General features: G+C 38.8%; 1 protein-coding gene across 10 annotated transcripts in view; it reads left to right on the top strand.

The window, feature by feature from the left end:
• OXR1 (oxidation resistance 1) overlaps window positions 1-8,052 on the top strand; it is a 446,019-nt gene that overhangs the window by 347,472 nt on the left and 90,495 nt on the right. The window contains exon 1 of one of the 10 annotated variants that reach the window (XM_010863476.1): window positions 40-153. The exons of the other annotated variants lie outside the window; for them this stretch is intronic. The gene's annotated coding sequence lies outside the window, so the exon portion shown is untranslated. Of the gene's footprint in view, window positions 1-39; window positions 154-8,052 lie in introns of those variants that run through there. 10 annotated transcript variants of the gene reach the window in all.

Below are 8,052 nucleotides of genomic sequence, written 5' to 3'. Positions count from 1 at the left end.
GGGGCGGGGGGCGGGGGGCGAGGAGGCCGAGCGCTAGCTCAGCGCTGGGGGCGGAAAACCTCCTCGGGGCTGCGTCGCGTCTCTTCCTGCCCTGCTCTTCCTGCTTCTCTGCGCTGGGACTCGACTTTCTTTACTGTGCCAACTGTTTCAAGGGTAGGAGCTCTGAAGTTTTTCCCTCCCACTGGGAGGTGAATATTGAATCAATTATGACCCTCGTGTTTTTCCTCTCAGTGGATCGTTAAGAATGCCTTGTCTGGCTTGGGTTTGGGCTGGGTCATTGTTTTTATTTGACATGTGAGAATTCACATCAACGCTTACTTACTACGACTTTAAAAAAGAAAATGCGTAACGTACACAGGAACCCGGATTTTTGTATCGTGTATTTTGAAAGGCGTGTTGTCTTGAGGGGGCAGAACGTAACAAACTTCTCAGTTGTCATTTCTACCGCCTGTTGTGTTTTCTTTCGTCATAGTGGAGTTATACTATTCTTTAAAAAAAGTCAATCGTAATGACACGGTACTGATACCCTACGAAAATTTTTAAAGCCCTTGCTAAAGCGGTATTGGCGTCTTGCATACGGTAACTTCTCCAATGTCGTTGGCTTCCTCAGACTTCTCACGGTCATATTTGATTCTTGTTACCTGTTCTGATACGCATTTTGGTATTATGAGAGTAAATTATATGAGCATTAGAGTGTTTAGGAATTAGAGAAAAGTACAGAGAATTTAAAATCTATCCACAACCCCACATCCTACGATTTATTTTAAAGCAGTGAACCAGTGAGGACATTTGTTGATCTCTGTGTTTAAGTGTGTAGTTTAAGCTTTGAATAAACTTGAATATTAAAATGTAATTTTTAGCATGGTCCCTTTTGTTAACTTTTCTTCACTTTACATAAAATCTTTTCTTCACAACTCCTGTTTATGAAATTAGAAAGACGAAAGGGTATGCACTTCGTTTCTGTTTTGAAGAACATTAATCAGGTGCAAAATCCTCTTAAAGGTGGACCAGGGATGAGGACTAGAACTTTAGTGTTTGAATAAGAGGTTTGTTTGTGTGTGTAAGATCTCAGTTGACTTACTGAAAACAGTTGAAATGTGACCAGCCTCTAGGCAGGTGAAGAATATGTGGGGCAACTTTTAACCAGGAAAGGATATGGTGAATATTTTAATAAGTAAGGCCAAACATACACATCTGATTCATTGATTAAGAAACATTTATTGAGCACACTGCTATTAATATAGCAGACATTCTTTCAGAGTTGCAGCTTCAAAGTATTATACAAAGTCCTCTTCTGGGGAAGCTGGCTTGTGTACTCATGGCCCAGTCTTTAATATTCATTGTGCCCCCAAGTCTCTGATACAAGTTACAGAACCCTTGTGATGTCACAGTTCTAGCTACCATCAGGTGGGTAGGTACTTCCTACCATTAACTTGCTGAAAGAATTTGTGAAAATTACTTGCTCTTTGGGCCTATATTTTCTTATTTGTAAATGAGGTTGATTAGATGGGCTAAAAGGTTCTCAACTCTGGTGTTCTTTTTTTCATTTGGAACAGGATTAGTGAACATGTTGGGAAGTAAAGCTACAAAGTAGCATTTGGGGTTAAAAATATTGTAAGTCTATACAGTTATGCCTACAGAGTTCTGAAGATAGTTCAAGAAATGAATGTTCAGCAATAATTTGATCACCCCCTCTGGTTCTTGAATAAGTACAGCTTTCTAAATTAATTCCTTTGAGAGGCAACATGTACATATGCAGGTAAAAAGTAAATGGTTCTTCATTAATTTTTAGTCCAACCTTTGCTTAAAATAAGAGCTCTATTTTTTTGGCTTTGACTGTAGGGTTTTCCTTGCATTTGTGTCCTTTGGAATGAGTATCTGTTAGTCTGTTTCAAGGATTTCCTCTACTCTTTTTGCTTGTGACTACCATTATTTTAGACTTTTTTAACAGCTGCTTAAGTTCTCTGTTGTTCATTACTCTTCCTTCAGTTTAAAGTATCCTGTGTGTTGTAGCAGTATATCTTGTGCAGACACTTCCACACTTGGAGATTGGCTGTATTCCAGGACTCCATTTGTTGTTAGTGACCTTATCCGTCACCATTTCATGTTCAGTAACGATGATGGTAAAATAGTTTTACCATTGAAGGATGGGCCTAATAGAACTTGGGTCATCTGTTTCTGATTTTACTCTTTCTGTAAAAACAGACCACTTACTGACTGTTAACTGTTACTAATGTCTCTCTCCTCTCCAAGGTGTCTGCTTTTGGTCTTACAGTTTATAGTGTTTGCTGACTCCAACATTATAGTCCCCTCTATGGAAAACCATAATTGGGACTTAGACACGTTAAGGAGCTTATCACACCATTGCTCTAGTTAATAATAATTACAAAGAAAACACCATATGACCCCATTTTTGTTCCTGCTATAAGAGTAAATTGGACTTTCCTGGTGGCTTAGTGGTAAAAAATCTGCCTGCAGTGCAGGAGCTGCAGGAAACACATGGGTTTGATCCCTGCATCGGGAAGATCTCCTGGAGTAGGGCATGGCAACCCACTCCAGTATTCTTGCCTGGAGAATCCCCATGGACAAAGGAGCCTGGCAAGCTGCAGGCTACAGGATTGCAAAGAATCGAACACTGCTGAAGTGACTTAGCATGCATGCAAACAAAGAGTAAATTATTTTATGATTTAAAAAAATTTTTAGGCCTTGCGCATAGCTCATGTTTGGAGGCATCACTATAGTCAGTTTACTAGATCATGTAGTTATAAGTACGTAAAAAAATATTTTTTTAGTGTTTAGTTGTTGTTGTTCAGGTGCTCAGTTGTCTCCAACTCTGTGACCCTGCAGACTGCAGCACGCCAGGCTTCCCTGTCCTTTACTGTCTGTCTCCTGGAGTTGGCTCACACTCACGTCCATTGAGTTGGTGATGCTATCTAACCATCTCATCCTCTGTCACCCGCTTCTTCTGCCCTCAGTCTTTCCCAGCATCAGAGTCTTTTCCAGTGAGTTGCCTCTTTGCATTAGGTGGCCAAAGTATTGGAGCTTCAGCTTCAGCATCAGTGTTTCCAGTGAATATTCAGGGAATCTGGTTTGGAAGGTCTGTGGAATTTGATTATAGAACTTGCACAGGATTGGGGAAACAGAGACTTTTGGAGGGCACAAACAAAACCTTATGTGCACCAGAACTCAGGAGAAAAAAAACAGTGACCCCACAAGAGACTGAGCCAGACTTGTCTGTGACTGTTTGGGAGTATGGCTGAGGTGTGGGTTGACAGTGGCCTGCCTTGGGGTCAGGGGCACTGACAGCAGCAATCCTGGGAGGCATGGTGTGCTGGCATAGGTCCTCTTGGAGGAGGTCACCATTACCCCTGCTATAGAGCCTATAGCCTACCATAGAGTTTGCAAACTCTAAGATTGGGTCACCTCAGGCCAAACTGCTGGGAGGGGCACAGCCCCACATAGCAACAGAAAATTAAATGTTTAATGAGCATGGCCCTGCCCACCAGAGCAAGACCCAGTTTTCCCCACAGCCAGTGCCTCCCATCAGGAAGCTCACACAAGCTTCTTATCCTCATCCATCAGAGGGCAGACAGAAAGAAAACCACAGTCACAGAAAACTAACCGAAACAATCACATGGATCACAGCCTTGTGTAACTCAGTGAAATATGAGCCATGCTGTGTAGGGCCGCCCAAGACAGACAGGTCGTGGTGAAGAGTTCTGACAAAACATGATGCACTGGAGAAGGGAATGACAAACCATTTTAGCATTCTTGTCTTGAGAACCCCATGAACAGTGGGGCTCTGAATATAAATATTAGAGTTCCAACTTAATTGTAATATAGTTTTTATCATAAACTTCCCTGTTATGGCAACTCTATTTTCCCACTTGGTGACAGTATACTTTAAATATGTATATCTGAACTCCTATTTAAAGTTTCTTTTCATTTACTTTTATCATTTATTAATAAAACAATATCTTTTGGGAAAATGACAATTAGAGCAGCTAAGAACACTTTATATGGGGCTGCTGCTGCTGCTAAGTCACTTCAGTTGTGTCTGACTCTGTGCGACTCCAGAGACAGCAGTCCACCAGGCTCCCCCGTCCCTGGAATTCTCCAGGCAAGAACACTGGAGTGGGGTGCCATTGCCTTCTCTTTATATGGGGCAGCTACTACCAAATATTTTTGTTTAATCCTAATAACAACTTGGTGAGGTAAGTACTATTATTAACCCATTTTCCTAATTAAGAAACTTGGCTAGGCAGAGAAATGAGAGAGACAAAATCCATTTGAGTGTTATCTTCCTATTTCTAAGAGTTATGTCAGACAAGAAAAAAGCATGAGAAGAATGCAAGATTGTTTTGTTTGATGTTAAAGTTAAAACAATTTAGGTAAAGGATAAGATGGATTGTCATTGAAATTTCTTTAGAGTCAGAAAAATATTAAATGACTGAGCTGAAAATACAAACTCCAAGGAAGGTGTAAGAAAACTTTGATACATTTCGGGTTGGAAATTGAGATGCAGATTGTCTGAAAGAGTTAGATAATAGTTTAACTTGAACCCAGGAAAGACCAAGTGCCTGTAAAGGATTTGTAGTACCAATTGTTAGAAAGTGGAGTCACTCAGTCGTACCCGACTCTTTGGTACCCCATGGACTGTAGCCTACCAGGCTCCTCCGTCCATGGGATTTTCCAGGCAAGACTGCTGGAGTGGGCTGCCATTTCCTTCTCCAGGGGTTCTTCCCAACCCAGGTATCGAACCCAGGTCTCCTGCATTGCAGACAGGCACTTTACCATCTGAACCACCAAGGAAGCCCAGCTGTTAGGGTAACTGTTAATTAAGAGTACTGGTCAGTCACGGAAGAAGATAATCCTAGATGTCTGCAGTCTTAGTCTCATTTCCTAAGGTGGGAGGTGGGGAAAGAATCTTTTCTAGATAAACAGCCTCAGTCTGCTCTGATAGTAACTTTGATGAAGTTTGAAGTCATAACAGTGTTCCCTGATTCCATTGGTTCTCACGAGTAGATTTGCCCGTTTTAGAATTGCTGCTCATCTCACAGGATGGCTGAACGCAAGACTTATCTGTGTTTTTGGACAGAACTGCCTCTTGAGTATTTCAGGCTACAATAAAGCAGTAAGTCTCAAACTTTAGTGTGCCTCAGCATCACCCAAAGGCTTGTTGAAAATGTTGGACCCCTCCTCTAGAGTTTCTGATTCAATACTTCTGAGCTAGACCCCATAGTTTGCATTTCCAGCAACAACTCATCTAATGCTCATGCTGCTAATTTGGGGACCACACTTTGAGAATCACTGCTTTTTTTAGTGGGTACATTAAGATTTGTTCATGTTAAGGTCAGAAGTAAATATAGAAATGATGAAATTTGTTAAATACCTAGTATTTTGTATTAAGATTAGGAATAATTAGTGTATTTGGTCTTTAAAATATTTGTTATATTTCAGAGAATTAGGCCTATTAGAGTGCATGTAAATTAGTCTAAGAATTTAATTGAAAATGAATACCAAAGAGAACTTTTCATTATATTTAAAACTTTATTGTAATGTATTTACTAAAGAGTTTAGAAAGATTTTCTTGTTATAGAGGCAATTAAAGTGTTTACAATAAAATATAGTAGATTTATAAGTGCCTTTTAGTATAGATGAGAGAATGTAATTACTCTAGTTTATAAATGGGATTATTTAAGGATATCTAGTTTGTTTTCTGAGTTAACTATTGAAAGATCTTAGAAAGTGTTAAAATTTACTAGTTTTGTAAGTATAATACACTGACATAGTTGAAGACTTAAGGGAAAACTGGATTTTTATATTTGCACTTCAGTAAATCAAAGATTAATTAAAAAGTAAAGTAATTGCAAATAGTCTTCTGTGTATAAAAGTCCCAATGGCCACCAGCAAACTTATATTGAGACTCAATACATTTTGTTGAATGAATGAATGTTCATACAAAAAGGGGCATATTTTAAGGTCAGAGTAATGTATTAGGGAAAGGCCCAAAATTTGCCTTTGATTTCTAGCAATCAGTGAAAAAAGGGAAATGTGATCAGGGATAAATCACAATGTCACTAAGGTAAAGATAAAACTATTGCTTAGGTAAAAGAAACATGACTTTTCCTGATAGAATAAAGAGAAAAAAATCCTCATGCAACTCTTAACATAGCAAAAAATATCCTTATCATCTTTATAGTAAATACAGATTCTGATTTCAAAAAGCTGTTTTTTTAACACCATTACTTAATGTAGTTCAATGGTATAACAACAAAATGCAAGGCTGTAAAAAACAATTCCATATAGGGCCAAAATGATTAATTTATATATGCAGTTATCTGATGGTTTGTCTTAACTGAGAGGTGGGTACTAGATTCTAAACTTTGGTAAAACTAATGCGTGCTAACTATGAAGTCATACATAACAAAAATTAAAGTTTAAAAGCTACCTCTAATCCAATATCTAGTGATATTACTAATTTTAGGGTAGATGTTATTGTTCAGATCTATTTTATGTATGTGTGTGTGTTAGTTGCTCAGTCATGTCTGACTCTTTGTGACTCCATGGACTGTAGCCTATCGGGCTCCTCTGTCCATGGAATTCTCTAGGCAAGAATACTGGAGTGGGTTGCTATTTCCTTCTCCAGTTTTATGTATATTTATGTATAAAATGATGAATGGATGATTAGAAAGTAAGAGTGACTAAAAGATAATATTTGTTTGCCTTAAGCAAGTATTTCCTAGTGTGTCTAAAGTTAAGCAGAATTTGCAAAAATATTAAGAGGTTGGTATTATTACATTCTCGTTTCAGTTTTAGGTGGGGTTTGTTTAACTCTTAGGTGATTTGAACGTTTCATCTCCTGTATTTCTTCTCTCCACTTCCTGGTATTTATTACATTATGTTTGCAATTTTCCCCTCTATATAATTGTTCAGTACTCCCTGTTAGATCCTTTTATCATTCCTAGAGTTTTTATTTTGATACCCTTGGTATAATCTCATTCTTGTGTCTTAAGCAAGCTAGACTGTTTTCTTTTTCCGCTAGTCAGTGATTTGCTTCTTATGTATGAATTCTTGAAGAAATTTTCTTTTCCAAGCACTATAATTTAACCAGGAGCAGAAACAGGAATGACTAGATGTGTGTGCACAGGTATGTGTATGTGTAATAGCCTTTTAGGGAGTAGCCACTATATGAAATAGCCCTGGTCTTAAGATAGAAGGAAAAAAGAGCTAAGAAGTATAATGTTGGATCTTAACACTTCTGCCAAAAGACTTATGGTTTCTATTCATGTCTGACATCAGTGGGATGGTACAGTGTATTTTCTTTTCCTCCCCAGGGAGATACAAGATATTTAGTAACAGTAGTAATCTATCACAGTGACTATTAAACAATTAGTTTGACAGACGTTTGAAGATGCTAGTGTTACTGTCATGAGTGGGAAGTTGTAAAGAAGCCTATTTCTTCTGTCAGTTACTCAGTCTGCAAGCTTAATCCTTTCAAAATCTCTATTAACAGTGCTTCTCAAATTTATTGTGCATGCCAATGGGAATCAGTAGTTCTGGAGTGAAATCTGAGATTCTCTGTTCACAGTAAGCTCCCAGGTGATGCCAGTGCTGCTGATCCTTAGAACATAATTTTAAGTAGCAAGGCTGTATTAGCACTCTATATGGAAGTTCCCCAGTGGCTCAGCAGTAAAGAATCCACCTGCAGTGCAGGAGATGGGGGTTCAATTCCTGGGTTGGGACTATCCCTAGAGAAGGAAATGGCAACCCGCTCCAGTATTCTTGCCTGAGAAGTCCCATGAACAGAGGAGCCTTGTGGGCTCCAGTCCATGGGGTCACAAAAGAATCAGACACAACTAAATAACAACAGTAGCATTCTATATCATGAAAGTTTAAATCCACGCACATATCGACACCTTATCTTTGACAAAGGAGGCAAGAATATACAATGGATTAAAGACAATCTCTTTAACAAGTGGTGCTGGGAAAACTGGTCAGCCACTTGTAAAAGAATGAAACTAGACCACTTTCTAACACCATACACAAAAA

The sequence above is a fragment of the Bison bison genome, unplaced genomic scaffold (assembly GCF_000754665.1).
Source record: "Bison bison bison isolate TAMUID 2011002044 unplaced genomic scaffold, Bison_UMD1.0 scf7180017864491, whole genome shotgun sequence".
Taxonomy (NCBI): domain Eukaryota; kingdom Metazoa; phylum Chordata; class Mammalia; order Artiodactyla; family Bovidae; genus Bison; species Bison bison.
Note: the sequence above shows the minus strand (reverse complement) of the source record. Positions and strands in the feature narration are given on the sequence as shown.